The 21,824-nt window shown below is 35.6% G+C and overlaps 1 protein-coding gene across 4 annotated transcripts in view; it reads right to left on the bottom strand.

Annotated features, from left to right (window-relative positions):
- The window catches only part of LOC148939874 (Y+L amino acid transporter 2), a 126,178-nt gene that overhangs the window by 67,519 nt on the left and 36,835 nt on the right, over positions 1–21,824 (bottom strand). The gene's annotated exons all lie outside the window — the stretch shown is intronic.

The raw sequence follows: 21,824 nt of genomic DNA, 5'->3' as shown, positions 1-21,824 counted from the left end.
GAATCAATTCGTCCTTGCTTTGGCCGAGCAACCATATGTGTTTTAAATTAAATGGCGCTGCTGCTAGAACGGTCACATACTTAATCTTCTTCTCTTTTAAAAGGGGTTGTTGGAGGGCTATTTCGTCTTAGTTTCTGTATAATTTGCTTATAACCATTAAGACTTTTGAGGCCGTTTGTTACGCATATAAAGGTGTATAGACTATCGTCAAGTGATAAGATTAATTTACTATTAGTCAACCTATCACAAATTAAATCTTCACTTTAGATTTCTTCATCTTCGATGTATAGGCAACTGTCGTGAACCACTAATGCCGATAAATCATTTGGATTCACCGTATATTGATCTTGATTGACTGGAAAGTCAGGGTCACATTTTCTACAGTACAATGTAACTTCACTCTTGTCATATCTCTTTGTATAGTCAATGATACTATTTGCATTCATATTGTGAAATTCATGAGTTTCAATCAGTCTATTTGAAGCAATATCAAATAAAGTGTTTTCAAATGGTGAATCAAATTAGGTAAATGCAAAATAAAAATCACTTGGTTTATTGTAATTGTAGGTGGTGTCATCACAAAGATGACGTAGAAACCAAAATGTCTTGTTACCCCAACAGTTGAATCGTAGACCAGATTCCTCTTCCCAGAATAATTTAAATCCACAACGATACCAATCTCGTAGAAATAAACTAAAATCGCGTTTAGAATTCTTTCCAATCATAGCGGGGTCAGTATTCTCCCACTGATCACATTTATCATAGGGACAGTTGGAGCACAGGTGTCCTCTAGGGTGAGAGTCACACTCCTCCTAAAGACATGAATTACATCCTTTAATTTGTACTGCATAGCCTCTATGTTATTTACAAGGATTAAATAATTTACAATTTTAAATATCGTCATAAAGAATTTTAAACGTATCAAATTTATTCAAACTGAAAATTGTTTACATTAACAATGTAAATATATATAACTTTTTTCTTTTTACTATGTAAAATCACTAACTGCTAAAACGAAACTGATCCTCTTCGTTCGATAAATTCAACGAGAGGGAAATGGGGGAGAGAGGAGTAACTCTGTAACGTTACCTCTTTCGAATGATGGGGGGAGCCATCTACATTGAATCCATTGGCAATGTTTTCAAAAGTATATCCACAATATGATTCTGCCTTGTTCCAATTAATATATCAATAAATTGAGTATAAGCATTTGAATAACATTTTAATAGTTTCAGACGATAGTCCAATGGGAGAGAATCAGTCCTCATTATATTGCCAAGTGTTCCCCGACAAGAGAATATCCTGCATTTAAGAGATAACTCTAGAAAATCATCATCCAAAATCAAATGTTTTTCCATTAACACTAGATTTGATCTAATTCTCTCTTTCTCAAATTTATCAATTTTTCAATCCTTTCATTCTGACTGCTGACTCTAGACTGATCCTGATTCGTTAGCCCTAACCAGAAAAGAAAAGGGAATATTTTCGATTTCGAAACAATTTTATTGAATAATCACAACATCAACATCAATAATACAGAGCATATACAATTAACGATACAGTTTATTGTCTTCAATATGCTTCACCAATGCACTTAAAGCACATTGAATTCTTTTCATATGTGCTATATCAATTTTAGCGGCGAAACATAATTGATCCCCCATTTTAAATTTGCTCAAGGATATCACATATCTTGCATATACTGCATCCCATTCCAGACAAAGCCGCGATCCTTTCGTAATTTCCACCGCAATTTTTGGTGTTATTGCAATATTATCATCAACTCCACTATCAACTTTTAAGAGGGTAAACATTCCACTCATTAACATCAACACAAATATATATCCAAATGAGTAAAGTCAAAACTGTTCTTCTTCTCACTCCTTGAATTCTATTCACAGACTAATAAAACTCAAGCAAAAAACCCGTTCCTTATATTCCCATCGCCACTAATATGTAACCAGGCCTCTGATTGGCTGAGAGGGGGGATGTATCCGACTCGCAGATTGGCTGAGAAGGAAACACGTGATTTAACTGTTTCCGGGGAACTCATTACATTTGGCTCGAGAGCAACAACAACAAATATTATTTCTGGACACCATGACATTCGCGAACGATTATGCAATCAAGTTCTCGGAAATTCACTTCCCCCTCGAGTCCTAGATCAATAACATTGTTCCCGTTAGAATTCAATGCGCATGTGCAACCTTCGTTCCGGAGCTATTACACATAGAAACATCAAATAACTCGACCTTGGAAAGAGGTCATTGACCGATTACGCAATCTTTCTCCCTAGGGAGGCTATGCCCTTATTTGGGGTGCAAAAAAAGTTATAGGTGGCAGCAGGGGTGCGTGACACGAGTAGCACCTCCCCCTCTACTCAAAATATGTTAAGAACTATGCTATTACAGTGGTACCAATTATGAAATATGTTTCGTGGGGGAACTTATTACTTAATTTTCCAATGGTAATACTAAAAAGGAGTGTTTTTCAATTAAAATGCTGAAAAGGAATTTTTCGAAATCTAGGGGGGCAAATGCCCTCAACTTGCCCTCCCCCCCAATTATGCTAAGAATATAAATTATGCTAAGAATATGTAAAATAAGCTAATAAGTTTCCACTTTCCCAGAAATGCTTTCACTAAGTGCTTTTTTAAAGCTATTTAACATGGCATTGGGGAAGGGTAGGCTAGGAAGTCTACTTTCTACGCTGTGGCCTCAAGGCAAGTACGAATGGTGCTTAAGGAAGTTCGAAGCAAGAGGTAAATCGTGCGTAACAGCAGTATTGAGGCAGGACCAGGTCACTTGATAATTAAACTTATAAAAAAATAGGGCTTGCTTCCTGCACCAGGATGGGGACAAAGGATTTTCCCTGAGATATGTCAGGAAAAGCCTAGGAGCTCTACGAAAATGAAAAGTATAGGTCTGAAATTAAACGTCTGAAGTCTCTGATAGATTAACGTCGTAAGAATAAAGATTGAAGTACTGGCTTTGTTACTATTGAGGTTGCAACTTCAACAATTTTATAACATCAGAAACTCACAAAAAAAAGAAATAATTAAATCGTCTATACAATTTGAGGAAAACCCAATTTTCGTAGAGAAGTAAGTATCTGTGAACTTCGGATTCAGCACCTTTGGAATTCAAGACAAAAATTGGCTTTTATTTATATCTGTTTACGATTCAAATATTCCATTTCAATTTCAATTGGATACCTTACTTTCGGTACCTCAATTTTTGACAAATTACAATCTACAACTGAAATACATTTTTTTCGACTAAAAACTCATATTCGTGCAGAGAATCTGTTTTTCTTTTCTTTTTTTTTTTGCTTAAAAGTAAACAGAATCTCGAAAATTATAGATTTGCTTGATAATTCATCAAAAACTTAATTTTAGCCCAGCATTTGGGTGGAAATGCATTTTTATAGTACAAAAGAATGAAAAAAAAAAAACAGAAATCTTGCATTTTAATACAGTAAAAATGTTCTAAAATAGATTATGTTTCTACTGTACTCAAACTCCTAAACGATTTTGTGTTTTCAGTAAAGCGCTAGTTTGCATAATCCAAAAAACAGAGAAATCACCTAACCTAACCCAACCTAGGTGCCTTTTATCCCACCTAAACCCCAAAAAACTGAAGTTTAAACATAGTTCCCGCTGTGAGAAACCCTTTTTTTATACAGCATCTAGGCATTACCCGGTAAAATTCCTATCTTATCTTCAATACCATTCTCGAGTATTTACCGCTTTCTTAACTAGTACCCACTAGGCTGTGAAGCAACAATTTTTGTTCATTTTAAGATATAGCTTCGCTCTTTACTTTCACTAGGAAAAATATTGTTCACAGGACGATTTTCTAATATTTGTCTCCTGAAGATTTAATCTTAACAAATTTCATCCTTTTCCGGTGCATTTTTAGGCGGCTTTACGACAGTCAAGTTAACCATTGTTCTGGCTAGACCCCGGCGTCGCGCCGGCGGATCGACCGAATGCCGCCAACTAGAGGCCCGGTTGACCGCCACCACCGACAGAGGTGGCGGCGTTCGGCTGACTTTAAATTAATTTTGCGGCAATTTTTTATTGCGTCAACCCCAAAGTCGGAGCTTTTCTTTCTCGTGTGGTTTAGTATTTCAATTTTCCTGATTAGAAATCAAGCAGGGCTTGCACTATCCCCGAATTTTCGGGTATTTCCCCGAAAATCTATGCGTCACCCCGAAAAAAAATTGGTTCCCCAAAAATCACGGTGCCGCCCCTAGCGGTTTATCACCAGTGACTTTCCCTGCCAAATATTACTTTGGATACCATGCTTCTTCACTGCTCTCTTGTTCGTTAATTTTCGTCTCTTTTGTTACTTTGCATAAAAACCAGACAGACGCAATTGCAATAGGCCTATATGAAGTTCTTCATATGTTGACAAAAAAAAGTATCGTCTTTATGAAATGAGTTTAAATCACTTCGAATGCAACTCCCCAATTGCTATTTCTTACATCATTCGTATTCAAGAATTTTATTTTTAAATTGAATAGAACGCATTCACTACAATACAGCTTCAGTTGGATTTTAAAATTGATTAATTTAAAAAACTTTTTCCACAAAATAAGTTTTTCAAAGAAAAGTAGAGAATTCCATTAAACAAAAAATGAGCAAAAAATAAAATCAAATAATCTATCAAGTGTGAAACTACCACAAATTAGCATCGATAAATAAATGAAACCCAAAACGAACAGAAATTAATATAAATAACCGAGTCAAACTCAAAACGAGCAGAAATTAACATAAGTTGGGTGCAAAACCCCTATGCCTTCCCAAGGCCAAGAACAAAATTTGCACTTTACTGAAAAATATAAATGTTTTTACTTTTATAACTTTAATAAATCAAATAATATTAACTATTTGATTACTAAATATCAGTGTATGTATATTAAACTGACAATGCAAATTCATTTGTTATTTTTCAGTAAAGTGCAAATTTTGTTCTGGCCTTGGGAAGGCATAAGGGTTTTGCACCCCAAACATATTTTCTATGTGGAAATCATTTACGCTGAATAAAATGGCTATCTCAAAATTTTGATTGGATGTGTTTGGAGAAATGATGGGCGTGGGGGGGGGGGGCTAGTTCTCCTCCAATCACTTTCGACTATTAAAGAGGCTACTAGCCCTTTGAATTTCCAATCGAATGAGCCTTTTTTGAAGTTTCTAGGACAGCCACTTCTATAAAAACCTTATATGCCCCCAGGGCATAACTTAAAACCCTGCCCTGAGGGTTGTGGGAGAGTGTCCTCCTCAAAAAAATATTTTCTATCTGGAAATCAACTACGCTGAATAAAATGGCTATCTCAAAATTTTGATTGGATGTGTTTGGGGGAATAAGAGCCGTGGGGGGGGGGGCTAGTTGCCCACCAAAAACTTTCGACTATTAAAAAGGGCACTAGCCACACCAATTTCCAATCGATTGAGCACTTTTCGAAGTTTCTACGACAACTCCTTCGATAAGAAGTGCCCGGGTATGGAGAAAAGACACATTGTGCCCACATCGTTCTTTACTTAGGCAGCGCTAGCGCGCTGCCTATGATACCCTGGGGGAATATATGGTTCTTATTGAAGGGATGCTCGTAAAAAATTCAGAGATGGCTCATTTAATTGGAAATTGAAAGTTCTAGTTCAGTTTTTTAGAGTCAAAAGAGATTGGAGGGCAACTAGCCCCCCCCCTTTCCCCAGAAAACATCCAATAAAAATTTTGAGATAGCCATTAAGTTGCTCAAAAGTCAGATAACAAAAACTCCAGTGTCGTCACAACCAACAAGCGCCCGGGGACAGGTGTTGTAAGTTATACCCTGGGGCATATATTGTTCGTATGAAAAGGATACTCGTATAAACTTCAGAGGGCTCATTTGGTTGGATATTGTAAGTACGAGCTCACTTTTTAATTTTCAAAGGAGATCCGAGGGCAGCTAGCCCCCCCCCCACGCCTTCTTTTTCAAAACCCATCCGATGAAAATTTTGAGATAGAAATTTTGTTAAAAATAGTTCAAAGGTCGGATAAGAAAAAATCTGGTGTCAATAAAACCCCCTAGGGCACAGGAGAAGGCGTTCTAAGTTACGCCCTAAGGGCATGTATGGTTCTTATGAAAGGGATGCTCGTATAAACTTCATCGAGGGCTCATTTGATTGGAAATTGAAAGTTAGTTCACTTTTTAAGAGTCAAGAGAGTTGAACTAGCCCCACGCTCTTTTTCCCCCAAACCCGTCCGCTATAAATTTCGAGATAGCCAGTGTTTTGGATATTGTTCAAAAATTAGATAACAGAAACGCTCCCCAGAGCCCGGGGGATAGGCGTTGTAAGTGTTGTCTTTGGGGCGTATATGGTTCTTATGAAAGGGATGCTCGTATAAACTTCAGAGGGGGCTCATTTGATCGGAAACTGAAAGTTCTAGTTCAATTTTTAAGAGTTAAAAGACAACTCGAGGGCAACTAGCCCCCCCACACACCCTTTTTTCCCAAAAGACCATCGGATACAGTTTTTATAATAGCTACTTCATTAAAAATATTTCAAAGGTCATATAAGAAAAATTCCCGTGTCGGTAGAACCCGTCAGGGCCTGGAGGCAGGCGTTATCAGTAAAGCTCTGGGGGCATGTATGGTTTTTAGGAAAGGCTTGATTCGACATACTTTGGTGAGGGCTAGTTTGATTTAAGAGGGAGTTCCAGTACACTTTTAAGAGTCTAAAAAGATTAGCGGACAACTATCCCCCCTCCTCCACGCCCTAAATGTATCAGACAAAAATTTTGTTAAAAATAGTTCAAAGTTCTGATAACAAAAGACTCCGGTGTCGAGACAGCCCCCCCCAGGGCCCAGGTGTAGGCGTTGTAAGTTATGCCCTGGGGGCATATATGGTTGTTATGGAAGGGATGCTCGTACAAACTTCCTAGAGGGCTCATTTGATTGGAAATGGAAAGTTGCAATTAACTTTTTAAGAGTCAAAAGTGATTGGAGGGCATCTAGCCTCCCCCCACACTCCATTTTTTTCCAGAGGCCACTTCATATAGAAGGGGTCGTCGCATAAACTTCAAATGGGGCTCATTCTATTGGTAATCAGACACTCTAGTGCCCTTTTTAAGAGTCAAAAGTGATCAGAGGGCAAAAGCCCCCCCTCAAGACATCTGATAAAAAATTTGAGGTAGCCATTTTGTTAAAAATAGTTCAAAGATCATATTACAAAAACTCCTTTACGTATGGTCATTTCGTTAAAAATAGTTCAAAGGTCCAGATAAGAATAATTCCTGTGTCGACACCCCCCCCCCTCCAGCGCTGGGGCAGGCGTGGTAAGTATTGCTCTGGGGGCATATGTGGTTCATATGGAAGGTATGCTCCTATAAACTTCAGAGAGGGTTCATTTGAATGGAAATTAAAAGTTGTAGTTTATTTTCTCAGAGCGAGAAAAGATCGGAGGACAACTAGCCCCTGCCACCCTCCACGCCTTTGGGTGTATCGGATGGTTAAACCATCCGATAAAAATTTCAGGTGACCATTTTGTTAAAACTACAGGGTCAACACAACCCCCCAGGGCCAAGGGACAGGCGTTATAAGCTATACTCTGGGGATATACATGGTTCTCATAGAAGGGATACTCGTATAAACTTCAGATAGGGTTCATTCAACTGAAAATAGAGCTCTAGTTCATTTTTAAAGAGTCAAAAGATACCTTAATCTAGCGTAATCTAGCCCCCCACGCCCTTTTCCCCCAAACCCATCCGATAAAAATTTTGAGATAGCCATTTTGTTAAAAGTAGTTCAAACATCAAATAATAAAAACTCAGAGGTTGACACAAACCCATTTTTTCAATTTGATATTGTTACTTTGATAACAGTTTTGTTACTTAGATGAATATTTGATTTTTTTTTTTAAAGTTTGATTTTGAAATAAGGAATTTTTATAAACTTGAAATTTTTTGCAATCAAAAACGAACAAAATTAGTTAAAAAAAAACTTTCAAAAAAAATAAGTTTTTCTAAGAAAAGTAAAGGCCATTTTAAACTTAAGCTCAGCAGATATAAATACCTTTTAAAATTCAAACTCAAAACGACCAGAAATTACTATTAAAGAATAACTGAAACCCAAAACAAACTGAAATTAAATAAACAATCATAGCAAAAACATACAACAAGTAATAATATAAATGAATAAATAGATTTTAAAGCGAGTAATGCTTAGATTGAATATGAAAGTCAAGCCTAAGACGAAAAAAATAATTTCCTATTGAAGTACAAATGAAACTTAAAACGAACAGAAATTAAATAAACAATCAATGCGACCAAATATACAATCTAAATTAATGTGAATAAATAAACAAATCTTAAAACGGGTAAAACTTTAACTGAATATCGGAATAAAGCTTGAAATAAACAAAAATCACCACGAAGATGAGTTTAACTGTGACCTATTTCTCTAACTGTAAAACTCAAAAACCTACTGCAACATTTGCGCTTTAATGAAAACTATATGCGTCTTGAACAGTCTAGGAAAGTATAAACAACATCAAACTGAATATTTGATGTATAATGATATTAATTGTTGAAAGACCCTTCAGTTCAAGAACTTATTTCTCTGTCATTGTACTTTTATTTCCAATACTGTAAGAAAAGGAAAAGACAAAATTTGTAATATAATTTATTTTCAGTTAAGCGCTAATGACGCAGTAGGCTTTTGGTTTTTATTTACAGTTAGGAAAGGAGGCAGTATCCAAACACTTGTTTGTAGTGAAACTATGTTCGTCTTAAATAACTTGAAAAAGAACTAATATATTAAACTGAATATTATATGTACAATGATATTAATTGCTGAAAGCTCATCCGTTCAAAATGTTACTATAATTTTAATGTTTATTTTCAATATTAAATACAGAAGAAAATATTTTTAATATAATTGGTTTTTTTTCTAATTTAATTTCTGGTCGTTTTTTTTAATAACGCTGGGAAATCTGGCACCCTCTTAAAAGTAATGTCCCTTCCCCCATGGAAAGATCCTCCCCTCAACTACCAGAAAAAATCCCCCTAAAAACTTCTGTATACTTCACAATAACCAATATTAGCCTATATGTAAATATTGGGCAAAGTTCATAGCTTGCAGACCTCCCCCAGGGACTCTGGGGGATTAAGTCATCCTCAAAGACATAGTTATTGTATTTTACGACCATGCTGAACAAAATGGCAATCTCAAGATTTTGATCGGATGACTTTGGGAAAACATGAGCATGGGAGGGGGCCTAGTTGCCCTTCATTTTTTGGTCAATTAAAAAGACAATAGAACTTTTAATTTCCGCTCGAATGAGCCCTCCGGCGATTTTGCAGGACCACTGGCTCGATACGATCACCCCGAAAAAAAACAAAAACAAAAAAAACACGCATCCTTGAATATTTCTTCTAGCAAAAAATACAAAATTCCACATTTTTGCAGAGAGGAGCTTGAAAATTCTATAATAGGGGTTCTCTAAAACGCTGAATTTGATGGTGTGATTTTCATTAAAGTTATATGACTTTTAGGGGGTGTTTTTCCTTTTTTTCGAAAATAAAGCAAATTTTCTAAGGCATGTAACTTTTGATGGGTAAGACTAAACTTGACGAAACTTATATATTTGAATTCAGAATAAAAATCTGATTCTTTTAATGCATCTATTGGTTTCAAAATTCCTTTTTTTAGAGTTTCGGTTACTATTGACCGGGTCGCTTCTTACTTACAGTTCGTTGCCACGAACTGTTTGAAAAAAAAAAAATAATAAACCAAAAGCTGGGAAAGAGCTTCATCAAACCGTTACATTAAATAGCGACATGACCAGTCATATGTCAATAGCAATCATGTCGATATGTTTCAGCATTTTTGATGAAAAGAAATGGTAGGTCAAATACAGGCTTATTTTGACCAAAATAACTTTGGAATGAAACACAACACGGATTTAGCAAAAAACAAACATGTGACATCCAGCATCTTGAATATATTAATGCTTTCTAGCGTTGTTAATCCAGAATCATGCAAAACATAAAATTGGTCACCGAGTTGTATCTTTGATCCATGGTTATTTGGTGCTCAAAACACTTGAGCCTAAAACCAGAGCTATATCCGCGCTGGAGGTTCACCTGGTTTGACCCCCCTCCCTTTGAAATTTTGGTCAAACTCGTACAAAAGTAACAAAAATACACGTAAACAAATTTTTTTCTGCTGTTTGTAATTTTTTTTTTGGTATTTTCACTAAAAAAAAATCTAAAAAAAAAACTAAAACAAAATTGTCCCCACCCATAAACGTTGAAAAAAAAACACATTTTGCCCACCCTCTACATTTGGTTGAATTGGCGCAACTAAGCTCCATCTTGATGCTTTACGTGAAGGGAGCCGTCAAAATTCAATGCTTATTAACATCGAGAATTACCCGTGGCCTATATATCTCCACCTGAATACCCATGTTTTATCGACTGAAACGTAATTAGCGCACTGAAGGTAATTAAGGATCTTAAGAGCTTATTCGGAATATAAGTTAAATTTGATTAACAGGCTACAATGGTTGAAAACAAATGTGAATTTTCGGCTAACTTACGTAATCAATAACGGTTCAAATTTTTTTTTAAGAAATTAAAAAAGTAGTGTTTTTGATAGCGATATTGGGATGCACAATTTTCTACTGATGAGTGAATTTGATTTGAAGGTACTTTCTTTTTAATCCATACACATAGTACAATTGTACCGTCATTGTTGTATGCAACAAGTATAAACTTACCGCTTTTGAAGTTAATGAATAAAATGAATATAAAATATCTAAATGTCTATTTTTTTTTACAAGAAAACCCTAGTGGAAGGATGCCATTTCGATCTGTTTAAAAAGAAGCGTATCCCTAAAATATATCCATACGTTAACTATTCATAAGCCATATATTATATTTAGAGCCGTTATAAGAAGGGGGCAACTGGGGCAGTTGCGCCGCGTCTAGGGGTGCACAGATGGGGGGTTGCCCGCTTTGATCAAATTTTCCACTTTTATTCGGTTTTCTTGCTTATATTTGAGTCAGAGGGGGGGGAGGGCTGTAATTAATTTTGCCCCGGTCCCCAACAACGCGATGCCTCAAAGGCACCACGTTGAGGTTCTAAGGCCTCAAAGTTGTAATAAAGGATGCATTTTTTTTTTTTTTTTGGAAGAGGTCCCACAGTTCACAATGAAAGGAGAAATTTACTCCCTAACCACACTTAGTTTGGACAAATATTTTTGGAGAAATCGTGCAATATCGGTACTGAGGGAGGTTTCAGTTACCTTGTTGTTGCGCCATACTTCTAAATGAGCCCTTCCGATTTTTAGGATATCCATGAACAAACACATTTTTTTAATGAAAGTAAAGAGCGATGTAAAAATATAAATCAAACTGCGGTTATCCTATAATAACCGCATAACCGCAACGGGGGATATTATAATAAATAACAACCGCAGTAGAGGACTAAGTACCATTTTGCATACTTTATGTTCCTTCCTGTGCTATTTGCTTACTTTACGTTCCTTGGCACCTTTCCAGAGCATGTACCTATGGATTTGCATACTTTATGTTCCTTCCTGTGCTATTTGCTTACTTTACGTTCCTTGGCACCTTTCCAGAGCATGTGTAGCGATAAAAGAATTTATATTGTGGTAATGGGAAGATTCGCTACTGTGGTGATAGAGATTTCTCCTATAGCGCCACTTATAGCGCTGGAGATTTTTTCGACTAGGCTAGCACCGCTCTCAATTAATGAGAGAAAATTGAATATGTAGACATACCAATATGGCTTCTTCTTTCTTGAGATATCTGGAGATCAGATTCCTTTGGGAGCATTTACCTTGGAGACTGGCGAACTAATTACCTATTATCGGACTAGACTCAGACATATAAGAGAAACAAACACATATAAAAAGACAAAAGATTTATTTAACTTACATGCCTAGTTGTACAGCAACGGGTCACTTCAATGACAATAATGGTGACCGAAATTATCTGCGGTACTCACCGTTTTAAGTGTGACTTCGTATTCAAATTAAAAAACACATTTACCCCACTCCCAAACGTAGTTCTTTCGTCCTGCGCTCTAGGGACTGCCTGCCATTGGCTCACGTGCCCCCAGGACACGAATCCTCGTCCAATAATCTCTTAAATATTTTTGATGATTTAGGCGTTCACACGGTTCTTTGCCTTTTAAACTTCCTTGGAAATTTTATGCATTGCATTTTCTTGCTACAATTATCTTAGCGAAATTCGAACGACTAGCGCCGTTGTCTGACTGAAGCTAGAAATGCAATTTCTCTTTTTGCTGATTAAGGACTTTTCATTTTTGCAACTAGATTTAGCTTAATTATAAGGAGTCGGAATTATCTTTAGAAATGAACTTTATTTTGGTATTTCAAATACATCACATCTTACTCATGGTAAATATCACCCTTCCCATGAAATAATGACGCCCCGTCATTAGTTACTGCCCATTAGGAGTTAAAAAATTTTTCAATTATTTTTCTTATTTTATTCTACATCCCTATCTAAAATTCATCTACCGGACTAAGATTATTTTTGGTTCTAGGTTAGCTACTATACTAAAAATTTTTTTTTTTTTCTATATCTAACACTGATTACTTTTACTTTTCCAATAAGGTTGGGACTATTCTACTTTTACATTAGTATTTTTTTGTCTATTTGACGTACTACATGCTATCTACACAACGTTAAGTAAATAACTTGATAATATTACACCTAATTCTACTTGTGGTACATACATGAATGATTTATAACATAAAATATTTGGTTCATCATATTCACTGATGACATTAAAACACTTTCACTATTGGTATTTTTGAATTGTCAAAGTTGTTAGGAAGTAATACATTTAGCTTCACATCTATTCGTCACCTTTCGTGTCCTTGGTGTACTACACCCTTCTGTTGTAAATTACTGTCCTTCACTCCTTTTGTCGTGGCAAAAATTTCGAAGTACTTACGTTATGGTTTCTTCATGGAACAGTTCGAGTCTAGTTGTCTTCACACGGTAAGTTTTCCCTAATAGTCAACTGGGAAATGACCGTTAAATATTGTTCTAATAGTCAACTGGGAAATGATTCTTCCCACTACAGGTGTTGGTGTTTTTCTTCTCAGTATATAATTTTTTAGGATTTTTGAGGCACATAGAGAATGTATTCTCGCGTAAAATTGTTCATTTGTGCCTTTTGAAACGGGTTGTCGTCATATTATAGTGACTCTCTTAATATATTGTCTTTAAATTCAAATTCGAACCTCTTCAACTATCATCTAACTTCAAATATTGTTAAATATCGTTTATCTTGTACTGCTTGATGGTGTTCTCAGAGTTAAAGTTCAAATTGTCCTTAATTTCTGCTTCAAATATCTTCAAATGTCTTTAAGTATTTTTTAACTTCAAATATCGTTAAATATCGTCTGTCTTGTACTTCTCGATGGTGTTCACAGAGTTAAAGTTCAAATTTTCTTCAACTTCAGTTTCAAATATCTTCAAATGTCTTTAAGTATCATTCAACTTCGAATATCGTTTATCGTGTGCTGATCGATGGAGTTCTCAGAATTAGATTTCAAATTGTCTTTAATTTCGTCTTCAAAAATCTTCAAATGTCTTTAAGTGTCATTTAACTTTAAATAGCGTTTAATATCGTTTAGTTTCAAATATCATCACTATACTGTCAAATTATTCTGGGGTCCATAGTGAGTATCAACAGCGATATCTACGTATTTATATCTTGTACTGGCCGATGGGTTTCTCAGCGTTTATGCGATTATATAGTTCGTTAAAGCACTTGATACTGAGGTTCAAATATAGTGTTACCTGATACATAATATGGTTCATAGTCGAAGAAATGACGATCGAAGGTAACTGTTGTTTTCGTAGACGAAGCTGGGATGGAACTTGCCTGGAGTTATGGTGAGTACTCTTCGTTGGTTGAGATATGATAAAATAGATGTTACTGGGTCGTATCTGTGCTGGGCAGCTTATTGTAATACTCAATGACCAAAGTGTCCATTTACTTTCCTTCAATAAAAACAATGCGGCAGAATCACATTTTATTTTAAGTAAATACACATACAATAATTCACGAATTAATTGGGTTATTATTTCTTAGCTATGAGACAGAATTAAATAAATACATTAATATTAGTACTCAAGATGAAAATTGAAAACAGAAATGTCTTCAAATTTGTTTTGAGAACGAAAATATCGATATTAAATAAACATAATTTACCCTGCATTATTAAGTTTGAGGTCTACTTTTACGATATGTTTCATGCCTGCATTGTTCACGCAAGTCCGTGCTGTATAAGAAAAGCATGTGCAGCGTCACAACCGCCCGGTTTTACGCAAACGATACTACAATGAGGGAACAAGACATAACAAGGACTAGTGGAGACCTCTATACCCACTAGTTTTCTGATGTCTTCCCTATTTCTTGGCTTAGACGTTCTCATGGGGTTCCGGGTTTAACGTCTGGAATGCAGAGGTTCTTAGTCTCAGGATTTTTCCGTAATTGCAAGTCAACATTGGTGCAACATATTCGCTTTTCGAATAAGGTCATTAGGTGCAGGATTTCCAAGCTTGCCTCCGTAGATTTCAGTTAATGCTTGGCAAAGAATATAAGCATAATGAAGAACTGACATCAATATCTTTTTAGAAGGCTATTGTTTAATCAAATCCTTCAGCACTTAATAAATAAATATTATATTAAAGTCTTATTAGAATCAGTTAATTGAAAAACATCTTCACATTAAAAGGGACTTCCTTGTGGGTTTTACTTAGTCGCCATTGGACATATACAGGGTTTCAATCCACATATCTTAACTGATTAAATAGTTTTAAAATTTTACTAATTATTATTGAGATATAATTTCACATCCGCCGTGAAATTCTACATATAAACGTCCCAATAGGTTGTTTGGTTATATTTACCAATAGTTGGCAATTTGTACATATATTACTCGAGTAAGAAATAGTATATTCCTCGAGTAAGAAATAGACGAATAAGCGAGCGTGCAGCAAGTAATTACTCTGGTATCATATTTTTTATGTGTAGGCCTAAAATAATTATAATCTGCGCTAAGATAAAATATTTCATATAATTAGACGCTTCTATACTGATAGTTTCTTTTTTTTTGATAATATCCATCTTGGAGTCAGTATAGGTAAGATATAACGTGACTGACTTTCGAAAACATGCCCCAAAAATTAGAGCACAATATATGTCATAGATAAACCAATGAAATTAAAGAACATTTTTGTCACCGAACTATAGAACAGTGATCTCTCTGTTATTGTATACGTCATAGATATAAACTAATAAAATTAAATTTTTCGCCAAGGAGCTAAAAACATTAATGTCTCTGTTTATCTTTGGAAGTAATGTTTAACACAGAGCTGTAGGACATCAAACGTCATGGATATGATATAATGAAATTAAAAAGCTTTTTTCTCTTTTTTTTTTGCCTCGGAGCTATAAGAAAGTAAACTCTCTGTTTTTCTATCAAAGCGTTCTGATCCAAAAAACGAAAATTTAGCTCACTGAAGTTTCTATTCAACCTTTAAGTGTTGTTTTGATTGGCCCTGATTGGCATAAAAATAATAATTTCTTACACTTGAAGAACTGAAAAATATCCCTTCCTACGTTCATTTACACACACAAAAATTAAAAAACAATCATGGGCCTTGAGTTCCTCCCCGGGCGTCCCACAAGACGTGGTCCAACGCGAGTTGTCGTTTTCGGTAGACCACTAGCTTCCTACTTTTGGTTATTTTCTGTGATCGTCAACGTTTTGACATTACTCGGGTTATTTTATTTTATTTTTTTTTTTTTATTAATATTGACTTTACTTTACTTGCACACTTTTGAATTTATTATGGTGTTAAATTCATATCTTTTAAATTTGTCTTTTCATTAATTAGGGACATTTCCATCTGTCAGTTTTTTTAACCGTTCTACCTGAATGTGTCGTTATTTTATCTTCGGTTTCTTTTGGTTTTTTATTTTTCGGGTTTTGTAGAGAAAAAAAGTAAAACTTTTTTTTTTTTTTTTTAAAAAATTAATTCCCGTTTAATTTCGTTTGTTTCCCGTGTGCGGCTGCTGAGGTCGGCCTTGATTTCCCTATTTCTTTAGCTACTATTTGGTTTCGATTCACCATCAGACTCTTCTGAACTGGTTTCCGATGAATCCGGATTAGGACTTTTAGAGGTGGCACTTTTTGAGGTGTCACCTGCCCTTCCTTCGTAAATTTCTACTCCTCTGGAAGTAGAAGGTTTATTCTCTAAGTCGTCGCCTTGAGTTCTCAACTCGGGGGATTTGAAAGATTCGTGAGAGCTTTGGGAGGAATCAAGAGTTTGTGTTGGGGTCCTCCAGTGTTTGAAGGACCTGTCGTCAGTGGGATGGGGATTTTTTGTACAAAAATTTCCCTCCACGAAGTCGACTTTTTAGGTTTGATCTTGGAAAATGTTATATCATGATATAGACCTTGCTTGTAATCCGTGTGAGTTTTAGTCCCTGGCGATGTACTTTGACTCTTTTTTATGGGGAAATTAATTAAGTCAATAGCTTTCGCAGGTTTGTTTTAATTAACTCTTTGAGAGGAGTTTTCTTTACAGTAATACCGGGGGTTTCTACAGCTCTGTTTAATTCTTCCTGCAATGACAGGGGCCTTTCTATTGGTGTTGCAGGGGAAACCATATCGTCTGGACATCTTTTGGGGGGACATGGGGTCGAGATTATATCGGGGAAAAATTGGGTTTTTGGAGATATTGTATAATCTAAATCTCCTGCGTTTGCCGATGAATAACTTTTTGGGCTTTTTGGCGTTCTTATTCTTACTGGTGTTAGGGATTTTTTCTCTGGAATAACTAGATTTTCCATAGCCAAAAAATCTTCAAAGTTTTGTTCATCACTTTCATTTTCAAAATAACCTTGTTTGAAACTAAAGGGTTTTAGCTCTGCCAGTCTTGACCTAGGGGGCTCATTTTCCGAATCTGACGAATCAGTAGAAGAGGGATGTGATATCCATCTCTCTGGAAATTTTGTTCTTTTTATTCGGCTAACAGGCGCCTTGTAAGTTTTTCCACTCTCGGGGTTCTCCATTTTAACGGTATATTCATTGTCGTACTTTTTGACTATTCTGTACCGTCCATAATATTTGTTTGAAATTTTTTTTCTTTCCGTTTTCGCCTCGTTCTTTAGGTAAACGAAGTCTCCTACTTTGAAATCTATATTCCCCTTAACTTTGGGTTGGTTTCTTAGCTCTTGGTTTGTTTTACATTTTTCCAACTCTTGCCTAACTATTTTATAAGTTTTCCTCATCCTATTTATGAATTCTTGTTTATAATCTTCTGAGTCTTTATAATATTTCCGATATTAAATAATATAATAATACGGGATTCTAAAATATAGAACAAAAAGTAAATAAAATGGATTGTATCTGGGTGTTTAGGAATAATCAGCGTTTATTACGTTGGTTAAATAAAGTAAGAATTTATACCAGTCGCTACTATTTTCTTTCGTATAAATACTTAGAAAGTTAGAAAATATTTTATGTATGTTTTCTATTTTGCCATTATCTTGTGGACGGTACGGCGCTGTCACCATTTTCTCTATATTAAGGAAACTCAATAAATCTTTTGTTACTTTTGCAACAAAATTGCTCCCGTTGTCGCTCAAAATTTTATTAGGAATGCCAAATTGTAAAAATAATTTTGCTAATGCCTTACTTGTGGCATAAGCACCTTGATTTTTTAATGCTTTTGCAAAAGTAAATCCGGAAAAATGATCTATGACCGAAAGAATACACGTATGGCCTCTTCTGAACACAGGTAAGCTTCCACGTGTCCCGGATATGTCATCTGAGATAATATTTAAGGATGAATGTTCTACCGGGAACCGTCACAGGTGGGTAGTTGGATCCTATGGTTGGCTTTTTCTCAGGATACATGCTTCGCATGTGCTCATACCGTCTTTACTCTTTGTTAGTGATGTTCGTACGCAAATGTATTGTTTTAACTTATGGAACGTTCTCATAACTCCTAAATGTCCACCTGTGTCCGAATGAAAATATTCAAATGCAGGCCCTATCAAGTTTTGTGGTAACACAGGTATTATCGAGGTTTGGTTTCTATTTGTCTCAGCAGTCACAATTCTACACAGTATTTCTTCATCAAGGTCGTAGTAAAAATTATCTATCTCTTTTCTAAGAGTTTTGAATTTATCCGGTAAAGCTTTATTATTCACAAAATAATCAATTAGTGTTACACACATTTTGTCCTTTTTTTGTTTTCTTTTTATATTTTCAAAAGACAAGGGACAATAGTTAATCTTTTTTTATTTTACTGAGTCTTTGACTTTGTTTTTCTTACATCCATGTTTTCTTTTAGCATTTATAGCATTAACTTCATTTTCTTCAGTTTCCGACGGACTATTTTCTGGGTATCTACTCAAAAAGTCGCAAGCTGTGTTTTGTTCTCCCTTTAAATGTTCAAATTCGTAATCTAGGTCTTGGATTTTCATAATCCATCTAGCTAGAATGCCCGTTGGGTTTTTAAATGTGCGCAGGTACTGCAAGCTTTTATGGTCTGATCGTAATATAAATTTTCTACAAATTAAATAATGCCTAAATTTGTCCAAGTGGTAGATAATAGATAACAATTCTAAGTTTGTGGCGGAATAGCTGCTTTCGCCCTTTAATAAAGGTTTACTTGAATAGCATATAAATTTTTCTATTTGTTAAGGTGTTCCCTGTAGAGGGTTAGGGTTTTCTACTGGGATTGTTTGCGAAAGGATAGCACCAATGCCTTTTGAACTAGCATCCGTGGTAACGATGAATTTTCCGTTTTCGAAATCAAGGAGTGACAAAATTAGTTCAGCAATGAGTTCCTTCTTGAGGCGGTCTCGGGACGTACGACCTTCCTGGGACCAGGTAACCTGCTGTAAGGTTGCTGTCTTTAAGTACACGATTGGCTTCGCACTTTGTGCATAATTGCGTTCAAATTTTCTAAAGTGTACAGTAAGGCATAACATTAATCATACTTCTTTCATAGTTCTGTGGGGCTTGAAGTTTTCAACACATTTTATTTTATCAGGGTCTGGGGATATCTCTCCCTGGGTTACTAATACTCCTAAAAATTTAATTTTGGATTGAAATAAATTTACTTTCTCAGGCCGGCATTTTAAATTTCCTTGCCTGAACTTCTCGAACACCTTAGCTAAAGTTGCTAAGTGTTGCTCAGTGTTTTCCCCCACGCATATAAGATCGTCAACAAAATGAATTATATTCCTTAATCCTCACAACAGATGCAATAGGGGTCTACATAACGCGCTTGAACTTGTTTTCAGTCCAAATGGTACTCTCAAGTATTCATAAGAACCGTATTCGGATGCTGAAAATGCAGTTTTATGGACATCCTTCTCGGCTATCTTCACTTGGTGGTAGCCTTGGGTAAGGTCCAAAGAAGTAAAAATTTTGTTTTTGCTTGAAATTGAGTCAAGAATTTCGTCTATTCTTGGTAGAGGAAATTTATCGCTAACTACTTGTTTGTTGAGAGCTACGAGTCTAAGATCTCCATTCTTTTTTGGTACTAGGATCACTGGTGCGCTATACGGGCTTATACTTGGGCGTATAATTTCGTTTCTTTCTAATTCATGGATTTTATTTTTTAACCACTCTTTGTGCTTATATGGCACACGATATGGCTGTTTTGCTACGGGATTACCAGTCGTTAAAATTGAAATCAGATAAAAAGGAATCAGCCCGATATAATCTTCAGATGCAGAAAATAAATCCTTAAAATTACATAATAATTAGCATAATTTTTGCTGAAGGTCCATATGCGTAATATGATCCATTTTTAAATTTGTTTAAAAATTTCGATTTAGTCAAAGGATATTTGTTATTTGAAGTTTTAATTCTGTTAACTAGGTTTCTTTTAGAATTTTCCCATGTATTTAAATCATTTTCCGTTAAAACCTGGATTTGGACTAAACACGTCCCCTTTTTAATTGTAATTGTATCGTTTTCATGGTTATTGGTTACCCAAATAAAACCTTCCCCTTTGTTATAAGATATAATCTGCTCCTCGCCTAACAGATTTTCGGGTATTTCAGACGGTGTTGCAAACCATATTTCTGATTTTCTAATTATTGGCTCGATCATGTGTGATATTTGAATTTTTTGCATCGTTTTGGGAGGGACTGTTGTTTTCATTATCGAACATCCGTAGTATTTCTCTTCATTTTCATTGTTTATTAGATTCATACTGGCGCTATGCTGCGCCATTGCGGCATCTTGTGGCGTCACGTTGGGTTTTAATATGTTTTTCCACAATTCCACTATTTTATTAATTTCATTTGATATGTACTGTCGCGTATCTCCTATTTTTATTATCGCAGATTCTATATTGCTATTATTTAAATTTACTTCATTTCTGCGATATCTTTCAGGATAATTGAATAAATTTCCAATTATGCCCTGTCTTTGCGAGACATGAGGTTCAAAATACTTCGACATTATACCATTAGAAATTTTGTTTACTGTTATGTTATCTTCGTAACCTCTGTTACGATTTCTTAAGGTAGAAATTTCTTCCCCTACCTTAGCTGGGTATACAAACTTCTCGTTGGCTACGTCTAATAGTATTTTATTAGACCTTAGAAAATTTGCCCCTATAATAGCCTCATATGGGAGATTCTCACATATAATAAAATTTGTCATGAAGGTTTTGTTGTCTCTTTTTACGTTTAGGCAAATTGACCCTTTTGCATTTAATTTATGGCCTGTAACACTTGTTAAATTGGGATTATTTGGGTTCTTTTGTCGCCTAATGTGCAGAGGCAACGTATTAAATACGCAAGAGTTTATGATATTTACAGTAGCTCCACTGTCAACTAAGGCCGTAAAGTAAACGTTTTCTACAAAAAAATCATTAAATATAGGTAACTTGTTAATAATATCACTACAAGAAGTCACTAGTATTGTTTTGGACCTATTAAATATCCCTGGCACCCTCTGGGTCTAATTTATGTTTCTGAGGGGCCTGAAGCGCTTCCCTGAGAATTTATTTCATTTGTCGGTGCCTGTAATAGATATTCAGACGTATTAGGTTCCGTAGGCCTATTTAAATGATTCACGTCTGCCTGTCTTCGCCATGTATTATTATGGTAACGTGGATGTCTCGTGTCAGTGCCGTTTGCTGGCGCTGATTGCCAGTGCTGTTGGCTTGTAAAATTTTCATTTCTCATCGGCAAATTTTCATGATTTCTGTATTGCATTCTCGCATTATATTGGCCTTGGCGAGTATTTGGGTTTTCAGACCGGTAATTAATTTGCCTGTTGGGGAAAAGGGCTATACAAATTTGGTTGGTACGCATTATAAGGTACTGATTGGCGCAATCCCCCCTGGCTATAGCCTATTGCACGACCGGTGCTAAAATTTGTTCTTCTGAACAAATGGTTACCGTAATTTTGCGTATCACTAACAGTATTTCTTGGTATGGGATTGGTGACGTAGTGGCACTCTCTTGCTATTTGGTCAACACAATTGCAGTTATAGCACCTTATTATTGTAGGGTTAATGGGCTGAAAACGTACTGTTTTCAACTTCCTAGCGGGTTCTGGCGTTTTGTTTTTTTGTGCTCCTGGGGAGTTATCCCTTGAAAAGAAATTGGGGGATGTCTGATCACCCTTGAAGATTAGGTTCGCGTTTGAGTCGCCTAGGCTGTTTATTTTTGCATTACTATGATTAGCAACCATTTTATCAACTTCAATTAGTAGCTCTACCTCT

Source organism: Artemia sp. Qi Xiang Cuo, chromosome 20, assembly GCF_049724085.1.
Source record: "Artemia sp. Qi Xiang Cuo chromosome 20, ASM4972408v1, whole genome shotgun sequence".
Lineage (NCBI taxonomy): Eukaryota > Metazoa > Arthropoda > Branchiopoda > Anostraca > Artemiidae > Artemia > Artemia sp. Qi Xiang Cuo.
Note: the sequence above shows the minus strand (reverse complement) of the source record. Positions and strands in the feature narration are given on the sequence as shown.